The sequence below is a fragment of the Podarcis gaigeae genome, assembly GCF_964106915.1.
Source record: "Podarcis gaigeae genome assembly, chromosome: 1".
NCBI classification, from domain to species: Eukaryota; Metazoa; Chordata; class Lepidosauria; order Squamata; family Lacertidae; genus Podarcis; species Podarcis gaigeae.
In genome coordinates, this window is record NC_139678.1 from 77,879,537 (window position 1) to 77,905,864 (window position 26,328).

Here is a 26,328-nt window from a genome sequence, read left to right on the forward strand (position 1 = left end):
TGATCTGTAAAAAAGAAAAAGCTGTGGGATATCTTGATCATGGATCTCCTGTATCAAAGTGTAACTTGTAAATGTCTGCTTGATGCAATCCACTTCCTATTCTTCATTATCCCTAAATTTGGGCTTTGCGAACAGAACAGGCATTTGCAGGGAGAATTCCTAGACTTACCATCTTGCTCTAATACAGTTCAGAAATACTGTTCTTCATTTGCACTACTGCTACTTGTTTGCCAGCTTCTAAAACTACAATAGGGACGCGGGTGGCACTGTGGGTTAAACCACAGAGCCTAGGGCTTGCCGATCAGAAGGTTGGCGGTTCAAATCTCTGCGAAGGAGTGAGGTCCCGTTGCTCGGTCCCTGTTCCTGCCATCCTAGCAGTTTGAAAGCACGTCAAAGTGCAAATAGATAATTAGGTACCGCTCCAGCGGGAAGGTAAACGGCGTTTCCATGCACTGCTCTGATTCGCCAGAAGTGGCTTAGTCATGCTGGCCACATTACACAGAAGCTGTATGCCGGCTTCCTTGGCCAGTAAAGCGAGATGAGCACCGCAACCCCAGAGTCGTCCGCAACTGGACCTAATGGTCAGGGGTCCCTTTACATTTACCTTTACAACTACAATGCTTACACTCCAAAAAATACGTGCATGTGTATGAGGCAGTGACCAGCTCAGGGGCAGGGTCTCTTTTGGTTCTTTAGACCACATTGTTTATTTCCATGGAGGGAAGGAGCAAGCCTGTTTTACCAAAATTGTTTGGAATAGCCACTTGAACAAGAGAATGTCAAAATGTCAGAATGATTAAATCATTCTGGTTTATATGATTCTAGGTTGTAGATTTTTTTCCCAAGGGGAAATCCTTGCTGCACATTGATTTGGATTATAATCAAAAGGAAAAGCCAACAGGGAGTTTTTGTTGAATGCAGCAAGATAAACCTGCTTCATAAAAATAATTAAAAGCCTGTGTTTCGCTGACGATAAGGCGGTGCCATAAAACTGTCGCCTTTCTTGGCAGCAATCAACATGGGGGCTTGAAAAAATAATCTCTGTTTAGAGAACTGCCAGGAATGAAATGTGTCTACTTGATGTTTTCTAAACTCCAGTCATTTGCTAAAGCCTTTAAAGATTAGGGTTTTTAAGAAGCTGAGCCCCTGTCTCAAAAGATTTTGGGCTGGTCCTTAAATTCAGGTACGTGTATTCCGAAATCTAAATCATACAAGCTAAAGAAAGAAGCAGGTAGGGAGGCAGTAAGAACAAGCTTCGAGAAAATGCAGGATCCTTCCCACTATGGCAAAGGACTAAAATAGTTTCCCTGTCATAGCAAGTGGACAACTGTCCTCTGCTTGATCCTTTGGAAGACTGAGTGTGGTCTGCCAGTTACAACACATAAGGCTATAAGGCAAAAAAAGGACAGATTTTTTTTTCCTAGCCATTCTTTGTTATGTGTTCCTACTATTTGTTTGTTTGTTTTGTTTATATATCACCCTTCATCATAAGATCTCAGGCCGGTTCAGATACACATACTACTACTACTACTACTACTACTACTACTACTACTACTACTAAACACACACAGGTTCAGATCTACATGTTTCAAGGCTTAGAGTATCTGGGAGGAACGGCCATTAAATAGGTAAACGGCTATGAAAGGTTGAGAATTGCTCCATTTATCCTCTAGACAGATCATATATTTGATGGAGCCCTATTGGTACATTGGGTGAAAGTAGGCCGGCAGTACACTCATTTCTGCACCGATCAATATACAGTACACAAAGGGAAGTTCCAGGAGAATTCATGACGTTCTAGGAAACAGTCCCAAGTGAAGCCCACCATCTAGTCTGAGAATCACTTCCTCAAGTCAAAGTACTGTATTAGGATAGGTCACATCCACACCATACAGCACATTTAAAATGCATGGCTTTCCCCAATGAATTATGGGAACCATGCTGGGAATTGTAGTTTTGTACAATTGTAGTTTTGGCTAATCTACAATTCCCCAGATTCTTTGAGGGAAGCCATGTGATTTAGTGCAGATGTTTGGGTCTGGCTAATAGCTAAATGTGATCTCTTGGAGCCATTGGTCTTGATGGCAACTTTATGAAAGGGCAGGATACAAATATATCAGATAAATAAATAGATAACAAGCTGTGAGAGAGATTTTTCACAGACATTCTGGTAATTCAGTGAAGGAGGTGGTAGAAACTCTAGGTGGTTTTTGAAAAACAATTCTGTGCTTTGTTTCTCAGATGACTGGTTAGGCCACTTTTTCTGGGATTGCATGTCACACAAATGCAATATGCCATTTGCACTAATTAAAATAAATATATTTGCTGTGTGGGCACTGTCAGGCTTATATTATGCTTTAGGGAGCGTCTTTCCTTGTTTTAAATGCTTACGTTGCAAAATGTGTATACAATGTCACTCAACTACCTTAATTGTTCTTTTAATTAATTTTTTCTTTACTAGTTATTTTTTAAGTAACGTATGTAGCACCCTAGAAGACATCATTCTTCTTGAAAGAGAATACAGTCTAGAAATGCATTCGGATTGATCTGCGGAGAACACGAAGCCCTTTTTCACTCTCCTTACAGAACTGAACTTGAATGGGTTTAAACCTCTCTGCCCAGCCCAGCATCATGAGGAGGAGGAAAATTTCACTTTGTCTGCCCTTCAGATGTTTGATCAGAAAAACAGAGGTGGAATTTTCCTCCCCATTGCAGTACTCGGCTAGGACTGGCTTAAAGGCCAGTGCCACAATGTTACCTGCTGCAGATTCTACTGTTGCTAGCAAAGCTGGAGTGTTGGCAGGCCTTTAAAAAAGGCTTTGGAAGGCAGTTTTGGCCTACTGTATTTGTTTGTACATTTTGCATACCGCTTAATCATTCACCACCAAGTGGTGTACAGAAGACCTAATGGAGTAAGACTAAAGATGAGTTAAATCAGAATTAAATTAAGAAGCCTGCTGGAATAGAAACAAAAGTATTTGGTTAGCACCAGATGTTCAACCTCTACTGGACATTCCACAAATGTGAATGCCCACAATACTGAATGCAAAGCTCCTTGTGGATATGAGTCGTGCATCCAAGTCACGGGAAACCAAAACAAGTGACTCCAAAGACCTCAGTGACTGAGCAGGGATATAAGGGATCAGGCAGTTCCTCACATATCCCGGTCCCAAGATGCTAATACAAGAACCTGCAATCTAGCCTTGTAGTATATGGGCAGCCAGTGCAAGCACTGGAGTTATGTGGTGGTGATACCCTGTTCCTGTTAACAGTCTAGCTGCAGCATTTTACAACAACTAAAACCTGCAGACCAGGCCCAAAGATAGCCTCACATACAGCATATTTCAACAATTGAGGTTACCAATGAATGAATCATTATGGTCATTCTATCCTTGTCCAAGAATTACCGTAGTTGGTGTACCAGCCATAGCTGATAAAAAGAACTCCTAGCTACTTAGTTGAGCCACTAGAGGCGACGACAGATCCAGCAACATCCCCAAAATCCAAACCTGTTCTTTCAGAGGAAGTGCAACCCAATCCAGAACAGGCAACTGGCCAAACTCCCAGACATAAGAACCATCAACCCACAGTTCTTCCGTCTTCCCAGGATTCAAGCTCAGTTTATTGGCCCACATCCACACCACCAGTCCAACCATACAATGGTCCAGAACACTAGAAGTGGAGCTTGCTTGGCTTGCTTAGCATTATGTCTGAACCTGAACTAACCAGACTCATTTCAAACTATCCACGAACTTTACAAACCATAAACAGTAGACCAAGAACAAATCCATGTTAAAGATCGTGGATCTCTGAAGTTCAGCTGTTTAGTCCAGGTTCATACATAATGCTAAGGCAGAGGAGTCCAGAACAGACCCAATCCATAGCAGCTTCCTCCACTTACCCAACTAGCTGGGCAGGTCTCATTTCTGATTTGTTGAAGTACTGAAGGCCACACTGAAAGTTGCCACAGAATTCTGTCTGCTTCTGTCTTCCAAGGATCAGCCTAACCCAAAGATTCTCTGGAGTTAATTTCATGCAGATTAAATGCAAAGGAGAAACATATATTAAGTATGTGAATGGCTGATGGCCAGGTGGTGAAATTGGTGGTTGATTCTGTCGTACAATGAACTTCACTTCCCAGTTGTTAAGAATTATATTTGTTTATAATGCTTATTGAGTACACAAAATATGCATTGGTGGCTCTGTTATTCAGCTGATCTACAGCTAATTTAATTATCTTGCACACAAAGTGCCTGTCCTCCAAAGCATTACCTAAACATTTAAATGCTGGTACCTGGGATTCAATACATATTTGAGTCCTGGTTTAAATTAAGTTTTGCTGCCTTGTGAAAGTAAGTTTGCCTAAACAACCCTCCAAGTGGTTACTTGATCTGACATCTACAGCCACAAAGCTTCTTCTGAATTTTTAACTTTGTTGCTCCCTAGCAATGCCTTCTGGTTTATTCCATGACCCTGGTGACCTGGTGATGGACCACCTCAGCCCCACACCCTTCTTTCTCATCCCTTTGGCCTGATAATTGAGTAAACAAATCTTCTAAGGAAAGGTAGGCTCCTTCTTACTGCTACTTAAGTGTAACTGGAGCACCACAGATACTTTTCAGAGGCAGGAAGAAACTGCAGCTCTCATTGATCTTAGCAGAGAAGTGTTTGATCAGCACTTGTAAACACACACACACACACACACACACAAGCCCCAGGTGCTCATCACCTGCAGCTGCACAATGTTATCAGTAAATGGGTCCTTTTGTTCATATTTACCCACTCATTGAAGGACTAAGGGGTAAAGAATAGGATTTTAAGTACAGATTTCAAATTATTTTGCATACATCGGAACATTTTCTATTTTAAAATTGCTTTTAGTATTCCTGCCAATTCATATCTTAACTGGAATTTATCCTATTTCACTCCCCTTTCTGGGTTTTTAAAGGGTTTTTCTCTTCTTGAAAAGTAATGCATTATGTATAAGTTTATTCATCTGGACAATTAAATGCCAACATTATCTTGCTGCAAAGTTATAAATGGAAAGTTTTATGTATGTATTTATTTAAAATGTCCCTAAACATATGTCTTGAACTTGGGAATTTACTGCATGATTTGTTTAAGCTTTGAGAAACTGTGGGCAACTGACTGCAGTTTTTTCCTCACCCAGACCCCAGCAGCAGCAGAAAAAAGAAAGAAGGGGGGGAAGCAGATAAGTTACATTGTATGGTGGACTCCTGGCTGACCACACACAGAAGATATTCTCACAAGGAAGTTTCTCTTTCTGGACAGGGCTTGTATCAATGGGTGATTGTCAAAAGCTGTGCAGCATGTTGACACTGACATTCTCCTACTGGCAAAAGTCCCATGGCTGCTGCAGCCTGTTGTCAGAAGTGATAATGTTGACCCTGGGTGTTACAATGCACGTTGCAACTTGCACTCACCATGCAGCAAACTAGATGACCCCCGGGGTCCCTTCCAATGCTATGATTCCATTTTATGAAATATGGGAAGCAAAAGGCAGCCAGGTAAGAAAAATCTCACAGGTATTTTCTTTAACACCACCCTAACTGCAGAGATGCTTTCATTGCTAAAGCTCTGTAGAGCACCATGAAAATGGATGGCGTTGCATGGATAACTTTTTTTTGTTTTACATGCTCACGTTGAAAACACAAGGACTATTTCATGGTAAAAACAAAAAAAAAATTCCTTCCAGTAGCACCTTAAAGACCAACTAAGTTAGTTCTTGGTATGAGCTTTCGTGTGCATGCCCACTTCTTCAGATAGGACTTCAGATAGGACTTCGTATCTGAAGAAGTGTGCATGCACACGAAAGCTCATACCAAGAACTAACTTAGTTGGTCTTTAAGGTGCTACTGGAAGGAATTTTTTTTGTTTTGACTATGGCAGACCAACACGGCTACCTATCTGTAACTATTTCATGGTAGTCTCTACTGTAAGAAAACCCTGAGGTTTGATCCAAGAGCCGATGAAGTTACATAGAATACCATTTTCAGGTCACACATTTCTTTTGTGGAGCGATCCCATGCATGCCTAAACAAATATGTATTGCAAGGGAATCATAATGACCCCTAGACTTCTGTTGGTTTGTCCTACTTATATACTGGGATTTCTTAAAAAAAGTTATGCTTTAACAAATTGAGTGAATGGGAACCTTTTCAAAGGTTACTCTTTGGAGGCAAACTGCCATGTTGAAAGAGGGCCTAGGGCTGCAATCCTATATCCACAAACCTGTGAATAAGCACTATTGAAATCAACAGGCCTTGCTTCTAAGTATAGATGTATAGGCTGGTCATGTGAGACTTTAAGTGGAAGCATACATAGAATTGCAGTGTAAAAGGAATGCTTTACAGCGCATTTCTAACCACGTCTACACAAAAGTCAGTCCTAGTTAATTCAGTGAGGCCTACTCCTTGGTAAATGGGGTTAGGATTGCAGCCTTAGACGTTAAATGCAATAAGGTCACCACTTTCAGTGAAGCTTGTTTTCACTTAGATGTGTTTAGGATTGTAGCCTGTGCTATAAAACCAGTTTGTGAAGAAAAACAAAGCTGAAGCAACAGAGCTGGTAACAATCCACCCCCACACAGGGCCCACCAGTGTTGGTTTTTCACAGGTACCAACCAGCATGCATTCCCGCCACCCCCCTTCCTGGGACATAGCAGGATTCATTATGTTACTGAGTATGGGAATGCAAACAGCTTCAGTGTGTCTGCCTGCAAGGAAGCTGATGACCTTAGCCATCTGGATCTTTTAAGCAGTTAGCAATGCAGTCACACTAATTTAGTTAACGTTTTTAAAAGACTCTCCAGGAGAAGCTTCCTCCTTCCCAGGGGCACTGACAACAGTGACCCACTGACCCTCTCTTGTACAGCTAGGTTCAAAAGCATAAAGCTGCAGCTGTTCAGAGTTTTTCTTCCCTCCCTAGTGACAGTGTTATGGGAGGACTAGGGCTACTGGAACAGCGTTACTGTTTATCTAGCACTGACCTCTCTTCTCCAAACATGAAGAAGCCACTTCAGCACAGCACAGCACAAGCCTGTCTTGGCACTTGCTTAGATACCTTCCCTGATTCTCAAAACGCTTCTCTGCTCTCAAGTTCTAGTACCAAGTCTTGCATAAGGATAGAGTTGATAATTCAGATCCTGGGTGTGTATCCCAGAAGTGAGCCATGAGAAATGCTGCCTGTTTTGAAGCTGTACTGCGCCACAAAACATTTTACAAAAGCATGCTGTGTTGTGGTAAAGGTAAAAAGGTAAAGGGACCCCTGACCATTAGGTCCAGTCGCGCACGACTCTGGGGTTGCAGCGCTCATCTCGCTTTATTGGCCGAGGGAGCCGGCGTACAGCTTCTGGGTCATGTGGCCAGCATGACTAAGCCACTTCTGGCGAACCAGAGCAGCGCATGGAAATGGTGTTTACCTTCCCGCCGGAGCGGTACCTATTTATCTACTTGCACTTTGGCGTGCTTTCGAACTGCTAGGTTGGCAGGAGCAGGGACCGAGCAAGTCCTAGGCAAGTCCTAGGCTCTGTGGTTTAACCTACAGCGCCACCCATCTGTTGTGGTACAGTATACTGAATCCTTCTTAAGGGGCTTTTAATAGAACAGGCCTCTCATACTTGCCTAGTGTGGTTTAGTCCCATGGGCTGGGCCTAAATAACAACAACAACAACAACAACAACAACAACAACAACAACAACAACAACAACTGCTTATAAAACTTTCTGTCTCTACTGAGTGCTGACCTGAGATAGGAAAAATAAAAAAGTACTCTATCCCTGGAACCCAAAGGTAAAGAGAGAGTATTATACCATCCAACCATGGGCGTAGCCAGGATTTTTGTTAGGGGGGACCAGGACTTTTGTTGGGGGGGGGCAGAACTGATGTGATTGGTCAGTTAAGTATTTCTGTTGTTTTACTTGATCTAGGGGGGCAGCTGCCCCCCTGGCTATGTCCATGCATCCAACATTATTTGCTGCCCATGTCTTGTGCTAGTTAGTAGTATTCCAGTCCTTAAAGCTTCTGTAGCATTAATGGGCAAGTACACAGCAGTGAACCAGGAAATCTTGAAGGCCCATCTCACCTTTGCTATGAGCTCATTAAGTAGATTTAGTCAAGCCTCTTTCTCATATTCAGTCCAACTCCACCTGCAATTAAGAATAATACTGACTTAGCTTTCTGGGTTGTTGTAACTCTTGGAAAACTACTGGAGGATACTTGTCTTAGCTCTTCTAGTGTGGATGTCTGTTTTATCCTTCTCAGCCATGAGCCTATGAGTCGGTTGCAACAGCTGGAAAGCCACCTGCCATGTTGTATTGGGAACAGTGGTTCCCAACTGGTGGTACGTGTAGCCCACCCAGGGGGTCCATGGCACCACTGGGATAACAAAAAGGTATTCTTTGTTACCAAATACCAAAGTTAGTTTCAAACATGCAGTATGTGCTTAATCTTGGCAACAGAATTCCCAGACTCCACCTTTTTAAGCAGGTTGTAATTATTTACAACAGGATTCATCTAATGAGGCCCATCAGTGAAAGCAGTGCACAGAGACTTCCGCTTATGCAACAGTGCTTTTCCATCCTCACCTTCCTATGTGCCCTTGTGCTTCAAAAATTGGATGAGGGTGGAATCCTCCATAACAAAACAGGGGGGGGGGTGGAAGGGGTAGTTCCATTGGGCATCGTGATATGGAAAATTCAACACCACACAATTTTGAATTCGTTCCTGAGTTTCTAAATAGCGTCTATCATCAAAAGTCTTTTCAAAATGGTTTGCATATAACGTTTTAATATAATAAAGCACATTGTTGAAAGAGTTGTAGAAACTAAAACGGAATCTTAAAAAGTCAGCTATCTAAGATCTTAGCTCCCTTAAAGCATGAAAGAACACACAAAGTTTTTTTACCTGTCTCTGAAAACAGAAGGAGGATGTAAAATGACCTACCTACCCAGGGAAGGCATTCTCTAAATCCAGGGCCACCACAGAATAGCTCTGATCTTAGTTAATGGCAATCTAATACTGAAATAAAGAAATCATACCTGACTGATTGTAAAGTTTGGGGGGGGGTGAAATTCAGATCTGGTAGCCAATAAAGTAGTTTCAAAACTGGCACAATATTTTATGCTGCCTCTGCCTAACAACAATTGGGCACCTGCATTTAGAAGTACATAGAGCATTGTTGAACACTGACCCCAGAGAGGTTTGCTGGTGCCCTACTTTATTTTGGTGTCAGGCACAGATCTTTTTTATTTTCCAGGATGTTTTAGATGAAGTTTTAATCCTACTAGTTGTTTTATGCTGCTTCTCTAATGTTGCAGCTTTTAGCTTATTTTTGTTTGTTTACATTTTTTTAAAAGTCCTTATGTAAACTGCCCTGGGAGTGTAATTGAAGTACAGTATAAAAATATTTTAAATATTAGAGAGAACCAATCTGGAAGATGACTAAGGAATGGCATTTACCATTTAATGACATCCCTCACATGCCCTGCTCCAGGTTCCTCCTCTGTCAGGAAGTTTACCTGGGACATACCCACCTAAGGAAGGTTTACCTTCTCTCTCCTGATACTTAGATGCCATGCAATGGCTAGACTTTTACAAACTGCTTTTGGGATTCTCTCTTCGGTATTTCTTGATTTGCTGGTCCTATTTGTTTTTCTTGACACTGAATGTAATAGTTATGAAACTGTGTATTGTGAATGTTTATGTAAACAACCAAATGGTTCCAGTAATTTAAAAATACACTTATGAGAAGCATCAATACTTTTTGCAACATTAAAACAACAGCAAACAACCAAGTTCCAAAGAAATAAAATTAATTCCAGGAATAGTAGTAGTAAGAAGAAGAAGAAGAAGAAGAAGAAGAAGAAGAAGAAGAAGAAGAATTTATTATTTATACCCCGCCCATCTGGCTGGGCCTCCCCAGCCACTCTGGGCGGCTTCCATAGAAACCAAAAATACACTAAAATATCACACGTTAAAAACTTCCCTGAACAGGGCTGCCTTAAGATGTCTTCTGAATGTCAGGTAGTTGTTTATCGCTTTGACATCTCATGGGAGGGCGTTCCACAGGGCGGGCGCCACTACCGAGAAGGCCCTCTGCCTGGTTCCCTGTAGCTTTGCTTCTCACAATGAGGGAACTGCCAGAAGGCCCTCAGCGCTGGACCTCAGCGTCCGGGCAGAACGATGGGGGTGGAGACGCTCCTTCAGGTATACTGGACCGAGGCCGTTTAGGGCTTTAAAGGTCAGCACCAACACTTTGAATTGTGCTCGGAAACGTACTGGGAGCCAATGTACCGGTAGGTCTTTCAAGACTGGTGTTATATGGTCTTGGCGGCCGCCCCCAGTCACCAGTCTAGCTGCCGCATTCTGGATTAGTTGTAGTTTCCGAGTCACCTTCAAAGGTAGCCCCACGTAGAGCGCATTGCAGTAGTCCAAGTGGGAGATAACCAGAGCATGCACCACTCTAGTGAGACAGTCCGCAGGCAGATAGGGTCTCAGCCTACGTACCAGATGGAGCTGGTAAACAGCTGCCCTGGACACAGATTTGACCTGTGCTTCCATGGACAGCTGTGAGTCCAAAATGACTCCCAGGCTGCGCATCTGGTCCTTCAGGGGCACAGTTACCCATTCAGGACCAAGGAATCCTTCACACCTGCCCGCCTCCTGTCCCCCAAAAACAGTACTTCTGTCTTGTCAGGATCCAACCTCAATCTGTTAGCTGCCATCCATCCTCCAACCGCCTCCAGACATTCACACAGGACCTTCGCCGCCTTCACTGGTTCTGATTTAAAAGAGAGGTAGAGCTGGGTATCATCTGCATACTGATGAACACCCAGCCCAAACCTCCTGATGATCTCTCCCAGTGGCTGCATGTAAATGTTGAAAAGTATGGGGGAGAGGACAGAACCCTGAGGCACCCCACAAATGAGAGCCCAGGCGTCTGAACACTCATCCCCCACCACCACTTTCTGAACACGGCCCAGGAGGAAGGAGCGGAACCACTGTATGACAGTGCCCCCAGCTCCCAGCCCCTCAAGACGGTCCAGAAGGATGTTATGGTCGGTGGAATCAAACGTCGCTGAGAGATCCAGCAGAACTAGGAAACAGCTCTCACCTTTGTCCCTAGCCCGCCGGAGATCATCAACCAGTGCGACCAAGGCAGTTTCAGTCCCATGATGAGGCCTGAATCCCGACTGGAAGGGATCCAAATGGTCCGCTTCTTCCAGGCGTGCCTGGAGTTGTTCAGCAACCACTCGCTCAATCACCTTGCCCAAGAATGGACGATTTGAGACTGGGCGATAGTTGGCCATCATGGCCGCATCTAAAGGTGGTTTTTTAAGAAGCGGTTTAATAACCGCCTGAAATTAGACCCGCTGAAAAAGCCTCCCTCATGGAGGGAAGCATTCACCACCCCACGAAGTCCATCGCCCAGTCCTTCCCGGCTAGCTTTTATAAGCCAGGATGGGCAAGGATCCAGGAGACAGGTGGTTGGCTTCATTCGTCCAAGCAGCCTGTCCACATAGGATAAAAAAACACCAATATCTGATGAACTGAGGAAAATAATAAAATAAGAAAAGATGGCTTCAGAACACCCTGCTCTAAATGTAACTGTACTGTTCCTCTCCCCCTGCCCCTTTTAGCTTTAGTCTGTGCTTTGGGTGCTACAGTGATGTCATGTTTTACAGACCTAGTTAATAGTCTCTGAAATGATGGCCTACACCCTGTGTTTATGTTTGATTCATTCTTTCAAATTGCTGCATGAAAGGACAAGGTTATTATTATTTCTGTGGGAGGGGAGGTGGGGGAATTAGTTGCCTAAAGTCAACCAGACATTTGAGACAGGGTAAAGAATAGAATCTAGACCTTTTTACTTTTAAATCTACTATGATTGACCTATAGTTAGCAGCATTAGCATACCTTCTAGTCATTCAGTTCATACTTGTTTCAAGCACAAGATGGGAAGAAGCAACCTGCTCATAAGCAATTGTATTCTTGCCAACTTATTTTTAAAATGAACTACATTTTCCTATTGATGGCAGCAGCCAGGACAGGCCTGTGGCCAAGGAGTGGCCTCCCTCCTTGCCATTACATCGCTGGCCCTCTCAGCAATATATTTATTGGCTCCTTCATGTACAACCCCAACACTAATTACCACCAAAGCTAAAATGCCAATTCACATTTACTTTAAAACAGAGGCACAAGTTTCCTCTGTTCTGGTAAATGGCAGCATGAGCTGCAGTTTAGTCCATTGGATCATTTAGTTATATACACAGATCAACTCCCTTGCCTGCATGTGAGCTAGCACTGAGTTTTGTTGTTGTTGTTGTTGTTTAGTCGTTTAGTCATGTCCGACACTTCGTGACCCCATGGACCAGAGCACGCCAGGCACTCCTGTCTTCCATTGCCTCCCGCAGTTTGGTCAAACTCATGCTGGTAGGTTCGAGAACACTATCCAACCATTTCGTCCTCTGTTGTCCCCTTCTCCTTGTGCCCTCCATCTTTCCCAACATCAGGGTTTTTCCAGGGAGAGAATTGGAGCAATTCACTTGCCATCTTTGCTCTCCAGATGAGCCCCTAAAACCCATCTTCCCCATCCCTGCCTTTCTGCCACACTCTGCCATACTCCCTGACTCCAAACTGTGGCATAACTCCTTCCTATGCCTTTCAAAGACACCTAACCTAGATTATATCATCCCTTAGGGGTAGGGGATGGGCAGAGAGGTATGCTACTGCCCTCTTCACCACCCCCCCATTCAGAATATCCCAGAGTGGCCCTGTACCAAGCAGCCATGTTCTACCACTAGCTCCTATTGAGATACTCTCTTATATAGCGGTAAGTCCAAGACCTGAGCTAGGTATTGCCCTAAGGTAGGGTTGCCATATGTCCTCTTTTTCCAGGACATGTCCTCTATAACATTTCTGTTCCAGTGGACTTTTTGAATTTGCCAAAATGTCCGGAGGTATGGGAGGGGGCTACCTTATATGTTGGATACGCAGTACTAGACAACCAAGTGCAAAACATATACATAATGTGTGAGTTTTGCATGGTGCAGGAAAGGACCAAGTCCTTGTTTTTGTATATTTTGAAGGGACACTGCAGAATGTACCTGCTCCTGCACCCCCTCCCCTCCCCCCCCGCCCCAGGCACCGGCAAATGTGTCCTCTTTTTCGCTCTTCAAAATATGGCAACCCTGCGAGGCAACCCTATAATGATAGTTTTATTGTCAGAAAACTGACACCAAAATCCTAAACAGCAGAGTTGACCTAATGTCTTAGATGATATTTGAGCCTCTTACATTACAAGAGAAGAACTAAGGTCTCAATTATTAACTATGTATGGTTTTGAATTTTAAATATAACAATGAATTCTAATTTCCAGCAACTTCTTTTAAAATTGCACCAATTTTATTTTCAGATGGAGTGCAAGCATTCCGAGATGAAGCAGCTATGCTGGAAGGAGATCTCCCATTAAAAATGCAGGAGACTGTACTAAGTGAGATCATTATTTGACTGAGGTCAGTCTACTTATCTATAAAATGAGTATGATACTGATCTCACTTGTTGGGGTGCGGACAGAGAACAATGTGAAGATATTTTGAGGAGAAGCCAAAGGGTTGTTATTCTTACATTGCAAGGCAGGCTACTGATTGTTAATAATAAGCAAGCAGATGATACATAGTAGTTATTTCAGTCATATCTGATTTCTAACCCTCTGTTAATGACATTTTATCTTCTTGTTCTTTGAGAGATATGCCTTCTACCCCAACAGCTTCTTACATCCACTTTCTGGCCTGTAGTAATTTAGGGTGGAACCCTACATGCTTACCTGGGAGTAAGGCCTATTACTTTGTTCTTCTGAGTATACAAGCCCTTTGGAAGGGAACTCTGGAAGGAGACTTTCCAGCTGTTGTTAAAGCATAGCCAAGAGTCACAGATGATGGTAGTAAGAGTCCCGGCAACACGTTAGCCATTTGTGCACATTAAATTGCATGACTGACTGGTTCACAAAAAAATCATGCGCAGCACTACCCAGCAAGGAGAAGAGATCCACATTAAGGGTGTAAAATAACTTTTCCATAATCAGATTGATCACAGATGGGATGTGAAAAAGGGATGTCCATCAGCGTCATTGGGAAATGTGTCTGACTGACAGTTGATTTAGTCTGGTTTAAACACAAGACTGCACATCTTCAGTTTGAGCTGTATTGATATACCTAGCCGAGCAAGGTCTCTCTGAAGTGCCTACTGACAGAATCCAGATGTTTCTGCATGCAGAGCCAAGGAGGACAGCAGGGTCACCAACAGAGCAGGCAAGAGCTGGGGTAGAAACAAACCTGTTCAGTTTCATAATTGGGGGAGTAAGCTGGGACACATAAATCTTCTCTGCAACTCTGTCTATGAAGCTTTTGAGTTCTGCAATAAGCAACAGTCATCGCACTATAATATTGTTTAATAAGAGGCACTCTTATGTTGCTTTATTTATTGTCATTGAATTGAGGACACCAAACACTGGGAAATTTTAATTTATGACTTACCCACCTGGCCACCTGGCATGGGGGGCGGGTGCATATGCAGAAATTATCCAAGGGTGAAGATGCTAGGCCTACTTTGTTTTTTTCTTTAAAATAAAACAATTCCTGATGACTGGTGGCTATGAATTCTTGGAAGAAAAACGGCTAATTTATGTGCAACTACAGGAGATAATATACCTACTATGTTATAATGTTTTAACTAACTAAATATTTAGAATTTAGAATTCATCAAAAATTCTTAAGTTTTAGAATTCACTCTAGTGGCTAATTCTGTAAACTGTAGATCCATATTAAGGATGAAACCTCAGCTACAAGCAATAAATAAAACCTTCTAAAATCTAGAAGGACAATATTTCTGCTAAGACAGAAGCAATGTCAGGGACAGGACTAAGGGGCACCAGTATATGTCCTAGGAGCTGTGAAACAGGATTAAAGAGAAGATCTTCAATAGAGAGTGATAAAATTTATTTTTTCAGTCTTCTGTTCCTTAACTCCTCCTCCTTACTTTTAAAGCCCTAAATGGCTTGGGACCCAAATATCTGAAGTGCCTGATCACATACCAATCTTGCACATGTTGTAGTTTGTTTTGAAGTTGTGAAGAATTATTTGCTGTTTTCTTGTCTTTTGTCTTATATGTTGTATGTTGTACAACACCCCATAATCTGATATTATTATGAAGAATTATAAAAAATGTTCAAAACAACCAAGCTCTAGAGATGAGAGAAAGTGATGACAAACATGCCAGTCGAGTTGCTGTCAAATTCTGTTCCAGATAGAATCTGGCAGTGAAACAACAGTTCTATTCATGATGTAGTGGCAAAACAAACAAACTGGCACTTACTAGAATCCAGTACTGTTCTATCAAAAGACATCCATGTCATGCTAAGTGCTGCATATGTACAAGGAAGCTTCTTTACTGATGTGGCAATGTTGTGTTGGCAAAGAGGCCTGAAGTACAGGACTGAGGTGAGATTGCAGAGCTGTGCACCACACTCATTCAGGAAGGCTTTGCATGGCCTAGGATGATCTTCACTCTCACTGCACGTGTGCAGAGCCCACCAGAACACTGCATGTCAATGTTGGTAATATCATTGACCAGTTGCCAGAAGTCTCCGTGCATCTTCACTGATGCTTAGCAGTCCTTTACAGGTCCTGGAACAGTAATTCCAGAATCTTGCTGAGCTTTGGATCAAATACGGGAGTTGGTGTAGAATTAATTAGAATAAAAATCTGGTTTTGACAAAAACTTTGTCCGGTGCAGAATCTGCCTACTTGTAAGTAACATTCATAAGGTCAGATAAAGTGAAGAAGGCGGCACCAGGTGATGCCTTGATACAGAGACCAGTTATTGCTTCCAAGTACTTCAGTAAGAGGACTCAGTAAGTTGCAAAAAGACTGATTTGCTGGTCCTTTCAACAATTCTTCTTCTTCTTCTTCCTCCTCCTCCACTACTACTACTACCACTACTGCTACTCTGATCTCGCTTTACTGGCCGAGGGAGCTGACGTTTGTCCGCAGACAGTTTTTCCGGGTCATTTGGCCAGCATGACTAAGCCGCTTCTGGCGAACCAGTGCAGCGCACGGAAACGCCGTTTACCTTCCTGCTGGAGCGGTACCTATTTATCTACTTGCACTTTGATGTGCTTTCGAACTGCTAGGATGGCAGGACCTGCGACAGAGCAATGGGACCTCACTCCATCGTGGGGATTCAAACCGCTGACCTTCTGATCAGCAAGCCCAATGCTTGGTGGTTTACACCACAGCGCCACCCTCATCCTTAATGAAAGTGTAGGCACCCTGAAAATGTTTCTGGCACAGAAGATGTACTTCCTCATGAATGGAAGAGAAGAAGGGCTCTAGAGGGATCATCAGACCTGAACTCTTGTGATGAAACTGCAATGGTTTAATTATTCTCACACACTTCCAAAAGGAGCAATGTGCTGTTGCTACTCTGAGAGATGCTACATGCATTGTATTTTTTTCAGTACACACACGAAACATTCATTAACTACATACACCTAGGTGTGAACCTAATAAATATGTGCTTGCACAACTATGTAACACTCAGACAGAAGCAAGGTCAAGGAGCTAGGACTGGCAGTGGCTTCCTGCCAGCTCCAATCTAAACTACACATGACCATGGAAGATTCATGTCTTTAAACATGGATCTACCTTTTTTAAAATGTAAAGCAGGGATAAGGAAATGGAGCTGCTTAGAATCCATTTTAACAGCATTTTCCATCCAAAAGCAGCTTAATCCATCATTAACTTAAGCATCTGTCTGACAGGTAGAGTGGCTTGGGACAATTATTTTCCAGCCTTGCTGAATGCATAATATGAAAAAAAAGGATGTAATAAATACACAGCATTCATGATAGATACCCCAGGGCATAGGACAATGTTATTCTCACAAAGAGCTGGTGTTTGTCTCCCTGTTGCATTTGGATGAGCAATCAAAAGGGAAGGAACAAGCACAAGATGCCATTGCTTCCTTTTAGTCACATCTTCAAAAGCTTTTGTGCATGTATAATCAGCAAAACAAAGTAAAAGAAGAAGAAATAGGTTGGCTACGACCACGATCAGAAGGCTGATCGCCGAAGAATTGATGCTTTTGAATTATGGTGCTGGAGGAGACTCTTGCTGGAGTCCCATGGACTGCAAGAAGATCAAACGTATCCATTCTTAAGGAAATCAGCCCTGAGTGCTCACTGGAAGGACAGATTCTGAAGCTGAGGCTCCAATACTTTGGCCACCTCATGAGAAGAGAAGACTCCCTGGAAAAGACCCTGATGTTGGGAAAGATGGAGGGCACAAGGAGAAGGGGACGACGGAGGATGAGATGGTTGGACAGTGTTCTTGAAGCTACCAGCATGAGTTTGACCAAACTGTGGGAGGCAGTGGAAGACAGGAGTGCCTGGCGTGCTCTGGTCCATGGGGTCACGAAGAGTCGGACAAACGACTAAACAACAACATGACCACAATCCAGGGGGCTGTTTTAGGTGGGGAACCATTATACTCAACAGAGGAGGGCTTAGTTGTTGGCCTGTTATGAAGATTTCACTGCCTCACGGAAATCTCATTCCAGCAAAGAAGAAACATTGATTAAAATCTATAAATGCTTGAGGGGTTGCTATCTTTGTCACCTAACTCCTCCTGATCACAAGATGAAGCAGAAGACTAGTTCTTATTATAATTTCCCTTCTACAAAAGGACAACACAGGGGTGTAGAACCTTTTTGTGTTCAAGGGCCATATTCATCTCTGGGTAATCTTCCAGGGGCCATATGCCATTGGGTGGGGCCAAAAGCATATGTGAGTATATTTACATAAAATGTAAATTTTAACTTTATACCTCAGGCTAGTTCCTACACATCCACCCACCCCTCTGTGCCCTCCAGCCATGCAAGTGACAGACATTAACAGAGTTTAAGACATACTCCAGCCAGACAGAACCATTCAAGGATGGTGCAAAGCCAAGTCAGTGAGGGGTGTGGTCTGAGGACGAGTCCTGCGGGCCATCAAGAGAGACCGGGAAAGCTACATTTGGCTCCCCGTTCCTAGGATAGCAGATTTTAGATTCAGAATAAGAATTTGGGAATTAATTTATCATGAACTTTCATTTCTTCTGGAAGCCACTGGGAACGGTAATCTAAGTTTTTCCAGAAGAACTTCTCAAGCATGCTTGAGCATAGTGCAGAAGGCAAGGGAACCTGCTGGGACTTGAAGCACAGTAGAAATGGAGGTTTCAGATGCAAAAGGTGGAGTTTCCACATGGTTTTGAAGACGACTTGTTCTGCTGTTGGCACTGCATGATTACCCATGAAAGCATGAAGAAAAGATGCATTTCCTATTACAGCTGGAGCAAAATGCCATGCAGTTGTGAAGAAGCAACTGATCTCCACTCAGTTTGAATTTACTTCTGAGTAAATATGCATAGTGTCAAACCTTCAGGCCAACAATCCTATATTATCAAAACTTTAATTTGGTTTGGTGGGGGGTTGCCTTCTGTTGTACAGGTAGTTTCGCGGGTCCTCAGTTAAAACAGAAAGGCACATTTAGGCATTTTTTGCATCTGTTGAGAAAAGTGTATAGAACTATCAAAGTGAATAAAGAATGCACCCATCACATTGAAATACCCAAATAGGCATTTTGTTAAAAATAATGTATTTCAATGCATATAAAAATGCTGAAGTTCCTCTTGAATCACTTTACTCCCACTGGGATGCATATTTGGGCAAATCTGTTAGTGCAAAGGAGAATTGGCCTGGTTGTCACAGCAATGGAGACATCCTTTCTCCCTCACCCAATGTGCCAGAAGTTTATTGGAACAATGGCTGCAAACAGGAGCAGGGGGGAAAGCACGAAAAAGTGGAAGGTAAGGAATTTTTCAATAACACTTTTACATTTCCGACAAAACATCAGGAAGAACTTTCTGACAGTAAGAGCTGTTCCCCAATGGAATGGACTTGCTTGGAAGGCTGTAGATTCCCCTTCATTGGAGGTTTTTGAGCAGAGGTTGGATGGCCATCTGTCATTAATGCTTTGGTTGAGATGCCAGCATTGCAGGGGGTTGGACTAGATGACCCTTGGTACTCCTTCCAACTGCCCTTGAAAAATTAAAACAATTGGTAGCTACATTTTGTGCGCTCATTTGCTACTACTATTACAGGATTACAGTCCTGAAGTTCCAGGCTTCTCATATCTATTTCCGAGCTTGAAAAATCTATTTGCTGAAGGCAAACAGGATTGCACTGGAAGAAACCATCTATGGAATTGAGAAATAATTCCCCAGTGGAATTAAGTCCATAGCTCTTGTAGTTTGAGGCAAAGATAAGCATTGGCCAATCATCGCTTAAAGGTTTAACAATGCTTGCTTTGCTCTAAATGTGGACATAATTGCATATACTTCCATCAGATCTTCAGTGTTGCTTTCAAATATGTTATAATGTCAGTACAGTACATCTTTTTTGCTAATGTTCAATTAACCAGGTCGTCTTCAATCCACTAGTTCATCATTAGCAACTATACCCTTATCTTTCAAATCACTGCACCCTAATCAACCTTGCTACAGATTTACGCTCCCATAAATAATAAATAGCATATATCACTATTAAACTCTGTGAGAGGAAATTTACTACTACCTCTGCTCTTATTGCAGTAATTACTTGTAGGAGTAATTTATACCAACCAAACAATCTAGTGCAGTGCAGGATTGCAGATAATGATCTTCATTCCACCGGAATTAAATCAAGTTTAATTACTGATCAATAGTATTTTACTACATACATCACAAGGAAAGAAAAGTATGCAAAGGTGGTTGTACCACCTTATTTTGTTTCACATGATTCTCCACTGGTAATAGCTCACTTCACCCACAAGCACAGCATGGGGGGCAGGGGGGCCGTGAACCATGCGCCCAGCATGCAAGCGCCTGCCCATTAACGGCGGGGACTGGGTGAGTGTAGAGGGCTGTAACCAAGTCCAAGTGCATGTAACTTCCAGCAGATCCACACCACACATTTATGCACATTCAATGTACATGATTTCTGTCAGGGAATCCTGGTAACTGCAGCTTGTTAAGAGTTCTGGGAACTGTAGCTTTGTGTGTGGCAAACTACAGTTCCCACAGTTCTTGTGCGGGGAGTCACATGCTTTAAATATGTGTTGTGCTTTAAACCTATGGTGTGAATCTGCCCCTAATTAGGTATGTATTCTTTCCTTGTTTACCTCTGCCTCCATGTACCTCAATTTCCACTGTTGTTTTGCATATTGAATTTTAGATAGCAAGTTCCTCAAGGCAGGGACCTATACACTTTTATCCTGTAAAAAAACCTATGCACACTGAGTAGCCTTCAGCTGTTGGGTCATAAGTCAGGACCCAGAAGTGGGCTGCCATCTGACCAAAGTTTTATGCATCTATGTTTTTCACACCAATTTCTATTTCTTTTCTAGGCTTTGATACTGATTTCTGGCAAGGGAGGAAAGTCATGCATTATATTTGTGTGTGCAATGTCATCTAAGATGGTGGCTTTTGGACACATGTACATCAGCAGCTGGTGAAAAAGGGCTGGCTAGGCTGCATGAAGGGTGAAACAGAAAAGGGCTGAGAGAGAAAATAAGAGGAGTAAACTTAATGGTGGGTCCCATGTCAAAGCTTGGATTAAAGTTAGTAGGTATACAAAAGATTAAAGTCACTGATATATAAAACACACCCAACCCTGCTATCAGCAATGGACTTCTTCCAGAATGGTTGTACTCAACACCCAGAATTGTCCTCAGCATCTGGAAATGTACATTATAGTATTTTTCTGCGGCAAAGAGAATAAATAAAATACAGCCTGATCTATATGACATTGTAAATTAATTATCCCTGACCATCAGCCCGTGAACCAACCACCTAGAGAAGGAGCTCTGGAACCAGTCTAGGCTATTATGCTGATTACACTCATTGGAAGGGTTGCAGGTAGGCAACATTTCTGAGTGTGATGAGCAACAAGCTAAGACAGGAGAGCTGAGCAATAACTCTCCATAGGGTGATTGTCTATTCTTCTGCTATGCTTGGCTGAAAATGAAGGTTTGGTACTACAGATACTGACTGCACTCCATTACTCTCATCTTTGGAAATAATCTCAAATGTCAACTTCTACAGATGCAGGCTAACAAATTATTTGTGTACAACTTAACCTCACCCAAAACTGAGGTAACAATGAGTAACACAGGATTGCACCCTGAGGTGCAAATTCAAGCAACCAGTTGCTCAGAGCAAGGAGTGTGGAGCCAACTACAATAATTGATCTTTACATTCCAGAATAACTTCTGCACTTTTAATTTTCCCTGTTTGCAAAGGCATTGTTTTGGCTTGTCAACAACTTGCCTGAAATTCAGTAACATCACATCCTTGAAGATCTTTCTCCAAATTAACTCTCGGATTCCTACACAGCAGCAGCAGCTCCCAGCCTTTCTTTAAAGTGAGCTCCCCTCAACCAGTGGTTCCTGTTCTTGGATTAACCAAGCACCCCCACCCTCAGAACTCGCTCCTCTGCTGGCCTGAAGGGGAACAGAGGACAGCTTTGTGCTGACAGGTTTCTCTTTAGCATTAAAGGCAGGATATTTTAGAAGCAGCGTACTTCCTTATGCTGCTGTAATTTGTTTAGCAGCCCTGGATCAGCCGCGTGATAATTTCAGTTGTTCTTTTCATTACCGAGAGTAGTCTAACATAAAACAAACAAATAAAAATAAGGTGCATTTTAAAGCACCTTTAAAGGAACCCTGCCTGGGCTGTTACAAAGCCTTGTGAAAATCGTTTTAACATAGCCACATAGAAGGTCTGCTCCTCCAATTGGGAATTACCGTAATTTTGGACATGGTCATTCATTATCTTACAACTGTATGTTAGGCTGGAATACTATAAAGGCCACTTGATGTGGAAATAAAGGCCACAGTCCTGTACACATAGCCCCTCACAGAGAATACTTCTTACAGTTGGACTTGCTTCTGACTAAATATACATAGGGTTGTGCTGTTGCAACTCCTATTAAAAAGCAAAAGAACTTGTTTCCAAGGAGATGCTTAGATCAGGTTATTACAGCAAGATCCCAAGCATGCTTACTCAGAAGTAAGTGGGATGGTAGCCTTAGGGCTAAATGAGAAAAGACAGGGCAGCCACATTCATTTATTCATGTGCCCTCTTTGTTCAGATATATTAAAAAAAACATGAAATACATGTATTTGTAATGTTATGCCGAGAGCTGGTGTGGAGCAGCAAAACCATTCTCCCTCCCCTTCCTTACCTCACTCAGTTCCATTGCTCAAATGACTTTTCTTCCAACCCAGCTTTGCTACCAGATGTGAGCAAGGTGGGGGAGAAAAGTGTTTCAAGCAACAAAGTGCAGTCAGGTGACACATGGAATGGCCCCCTTACTTGCACATAGAATCATAAAATTGTAGAGTTGGAAGGGACTCCGAGGGTCATCTTGTTCAACCTCTTGCAATGCAGGATTCTCAACTTGAGAATCACTGCACATACCTTGCGTGTAAAAGAGGGGGGGAAGGGGGGACCTCCACCCTCTACTTATATGAGAATATGACAAATGCATGCATACATACATGTGGCTGCCCACATCTAGTTTCTCCCTAAGATGCTTGAGTTTCTGGCCACTGTTTTCTACCAATTCAGAGAGAGTTGATGTGTTTCAAGAGGCCAACAGAAAAAAAAGTTTATTTTTCCATATAGTTGAGCATCCAATCCTAAGCAAGCATACTTGGAAGAAAATTCAGCTGAACTCCATGTTGTAGTAGGTCAGGTGTTATTTCCAAATTCTGTACTGTATATGTGCTTCAGATTAAACTGTAACTCGAATGCCCTTAGGGAATTTCTAATGCTACATTTGAAAGACGCTAGGACCCCACTGAGAGTTAAACTGGTGTCTAAACATCTATGAAAAGCGCTAATGCACACATTTAATTTTTGACGAACAGTGAGAAAAATTCTGGAAGCAGAAACAGGGTTGTGGCACGTGTAATACAACTCCAACATAATACTTATTTTCACAGATTTTTTTATAACAGGTGCAACTCCCAAGAGTCTTGTAAAACAGCTCATATAAAAAGCAGGGATGCATTCAGCGAGGCTTTGGGAAGAATGATAACACCTCACTTGGAAATACTGCTAAGTTCACCCACACAATTATTTGCCATACAAAAAGTTTGACTAGAAATAAATAAATAACCCATTCACCCACCCCCCCAAAACAGCCAATAGGTACCTGAAGAAAGTCCTGCTGGCTGCTGTGGTCCTGTGTGCTGCTGATCTTTCTTCTGTCCGTGCTGCACTCCTCTCAGAGCCCAGGAAAGTATGGCTGATCTGCTTCTCGTTGCCACGGACACCTAGGCTTTCAAAAAAGGAGCCACTGACCAATCAGGCCTCAGGGCTAGAATGGCTCTCAGCCCTAGGTCATGTGACACGTCCGTGTCTGTCTGAGTGAAAAGCATGACAATATCCATAAGGACCAAAGGGAGCTTGTCTTTGTATGGCTCCAACGCTTTCCACCACCACCCCCAGCCGCTCCTGCAGAGCCCCTCTTGACGGGAATCCTATTTAAGCCCTGTCCCACAAAGCTGCAAGTGGGAGGGGAGGGGGGAGAAAGGGCCCACAAGAGGAGAATGGATGAGGCTGAGTCAATGCAAAGAACCTGCCTTCCACTTCCCGCAAATCTGATTTTAAAACTTTTTATCTTTTATCTGACCGTCATTTCACATCTGACTCTAACTGCTGGTTTCATGTTGAAAGTTACTGACTCAGCTAACCTGACCAGAAATTGAAGGGCACTCAGTCGAGGCCCGAGGAGGCAAGTGCCAGGGGCTTTCCACACAGCCAGTCCAAGTGTGCTCCAACTGCATCTCTTCCTTTGCACGATATTCCCTCGAGTCCCACTCACGAGGATAACAGCGCAATTTCACAGCTACAACTAGATAAGAAGATATCTGTGTGGCTGTCCACATACATCAACCCTTTATTTTAAAAAGCCAAAAAAGATGTGTGCTCCACAATGAAGCAGCGAATTATGTCAATTCCAAAAAATACAAATATTCACAAAATGGAGAGATATTGTTTAGGAGAGGAGAAAAGGTGTGGCTTCGCTAATGCTCAGCCTCCTCCCTTTCAATAATATAATTACATGAGAAGGACTACCCACAGGATTTTCTGGGCCCTGTACAAAATTTCTATCTGGCACCCCTGACCCAAATTGTTTAATTTGGAGCTCTTGGGAGAAGAAATCGGAATAACAAGTTTAGCGAGCTGCAAAAGGGATGGTGCAGGAAAGAAACCACAGTTATGTACACTAGATGGTCAGAGCCTGAGCATTCCAAGCCCCCTCACTCTCTGCTGCTAATGCATCACCATGACTACACCACAACATTGTTGTAAGAAGTTCACATACTGGCTCAGGGTTGTCATGTGGGGGGGTAGCTTTCCTACAAGTTGCAGAGCTCCATAGAGTTCCATCTCCATACATCTGTTAATTAGTGCTCCTATTGGGAGGTAGGGCCAGCCCAAGACATTTTGCAGCCTGAGGCAAATTATTATTATTATTAATTTGCTGGGTTACCCCAGCCATTCTGGGTAGCTTCCAACACAATAAAAACACAGCAAAACAGCAAACATTAAAGGTAGCATCCCGCACCCCTTGCACAGAAGCTGACTGAAAGTTGACTCTTCTTTCAAAAATGAAGATGGTATAGTTAGCTCACTGCAGTTGAAGGCAGCAGACTAGCCTAGGAAACATTTAACAGGCCTTGTGGGACACGCAATTGTTTTCCAACAGCTTTCCAATGCTCCCCTGACCTCCATGCAGCAGTTGCCTGATGGTCCTGCTTGAAGCACATAACCTCTAAATAATTCCCGCATACAAAATAAGAACCAATAAAATGTAGCTGAATTTGGCTGTGGGCAACAAGGGATGGGGCATTATGCAAACACACCAATGGCACTTGGATAACCACTTTCTATTCATCAATAATTTCAACTGCAAAAAATGCAGTGAATAGCAGAAGGGTGGAGAGGGAGAGAAACAAACTTTCCCCATATATTGCTATGTGAAGTACACAGCATAACCATATTCCCACAGCAGAAGCACAGCCTTGAAGGAAGGTTTATGGTGTGTATACAATAAACTGTGTGGGAAAGGGCCCTAGTCTCACTCAGCACAATTGAATAATGAGCAGGGGCCACCTACTGTGCATGTAGCTCCTGTATATCCACCTACAAATATTTCTGCCCCATCAGCTCCACTGCGTATAAATTATATGTTTTCTCTCTGTATCTGTCTTGCCCTTGGGACATAGAGAGCATATTGCATAACCAAACAGGTTACCTGTTGCTATGTCATATCACTCCTTCAAATAGCAAACTCAGGCTGCCAAAACAGAGTGGGGGAGGGGGAGAGAGGTACCAGCATGCTTGAGGGCATGAACATCTGCAGTAATTTTTCCAGATGACAATATCCTTTTGGAAGTGAGGCAACCCACACTGTACCTACTGCTCCAACTGTGGTCTCCCCATAGGTTATGATATAGTATAAATCATAGTATAGCTATGTTTTGATATTGGCAGTTTTGTTTTCTTTTTATCCGTTCCTTAATGATCCCTAACATGGAATTCACCATTTTTCACAGCTGGTGCACGCTGGGTTGACGTCTTCATCATGCTATCCACTATGGCCCTGAGGTCTTGTTCCTTGTGAGTCAATACCAGTTCAGATGCCAGTAATTTATATGAGAGATTTGGATTCTTTTGCCACAGTGTCCATCACTTGACATTATTGTGAAAAGATGGAGGAGGGGTTTAGAAGCAGCTGTTTTATAACCCAGACGGGGTTGTATTTCACTGTGATAATCACATCTCCACATTTGGGGGGGGGAGTTTCTAATTATCTGAATGCATATTAAATGAGAAATGTAATTCAAGCTCTTCTAATTGATGCAATGGAAAGGTGCTGACATGACAACCGAATTTGTGCCTTTGGCACAAGCCGAAGCTTTTACAGCTTTAACTAAAGGCTATGTGTGTGGCTTTTGGTTTTCGTTTTTCTAACTCTGCAAAACAAGCTACAGTGGTACCTCGGGTTACAGACGCTTCAGGTTACAGACTCCACTAACCCAGAAATAATAACTTGGATTAAGAACTTTACCTCAGGATGAGAACAGAAATCGTGCGGTGGCAGTAAGGCAGCAGCGGGAGGCCCAATTAGCTAAAGTGGTACCTCAGGTTAAGAACAG

The 26,328-nt window shown here is 42.8% G+C and overlaps 2 protein-coding genes across 12 annotated transcripts in view; one reads left to right on the forward strand and one right to left on the reverse strand.

Moving 5' to 3' along the window:
• RASSF7 (Ras association domain family member 7) overlaps positions 1 to 26,328 on the reverse strand; it is a 113,215-nt gene that overhangs the window by 54,478 nt on the left and 32,409 nt on the right. For 5 of the 11 annotated variants that reach the window (XR_014568539.1, XM_083757267.1, XM_083757263.1 and 2 more), the window contains 2 exons: positions 23,316 to 23,436; positions 8,104 to 8,167 (listed from right to left, as the gene is read on the reverse strand). The exons of 1 other annotated variant lie outside the window; for it this stretch is intronic. The gene's annotated coding sequence lies outside the window, so the exon portion shown is untranslated. Of the gene's footprint in view, positions 1 to 7,009; positions 7,135 to 7,939; positions 8,082 to 8,103; positions 8,168 to 23,315; positions 23,437 to 26,328 lie in introns of those variants that run through there. 5 more of the 11 variants (XR_014568538.1, XM_083757270.1, XM_083757269.1 and 2 more) reach the window with 4 other exon arrangements.
• The window catches only part of LMNTD2 (lamin tail domain containing 2), a 78,980-nt gene that overhangs the window by 5,160 nt on the left and 47,492 nt on the right, over positions 1 to 26,328 (forward strand). Inside the window, exon 2 of the mRNA XM_083756821.1 lies at positions 13,435 to 13,534. The gene's annotated coding sequence lies outside the window, so the exon portion shown is untranslated. The remainder of the gene's footprint in view (positions 1 to 13,434; positions 13,535 to 26,328) is intronic.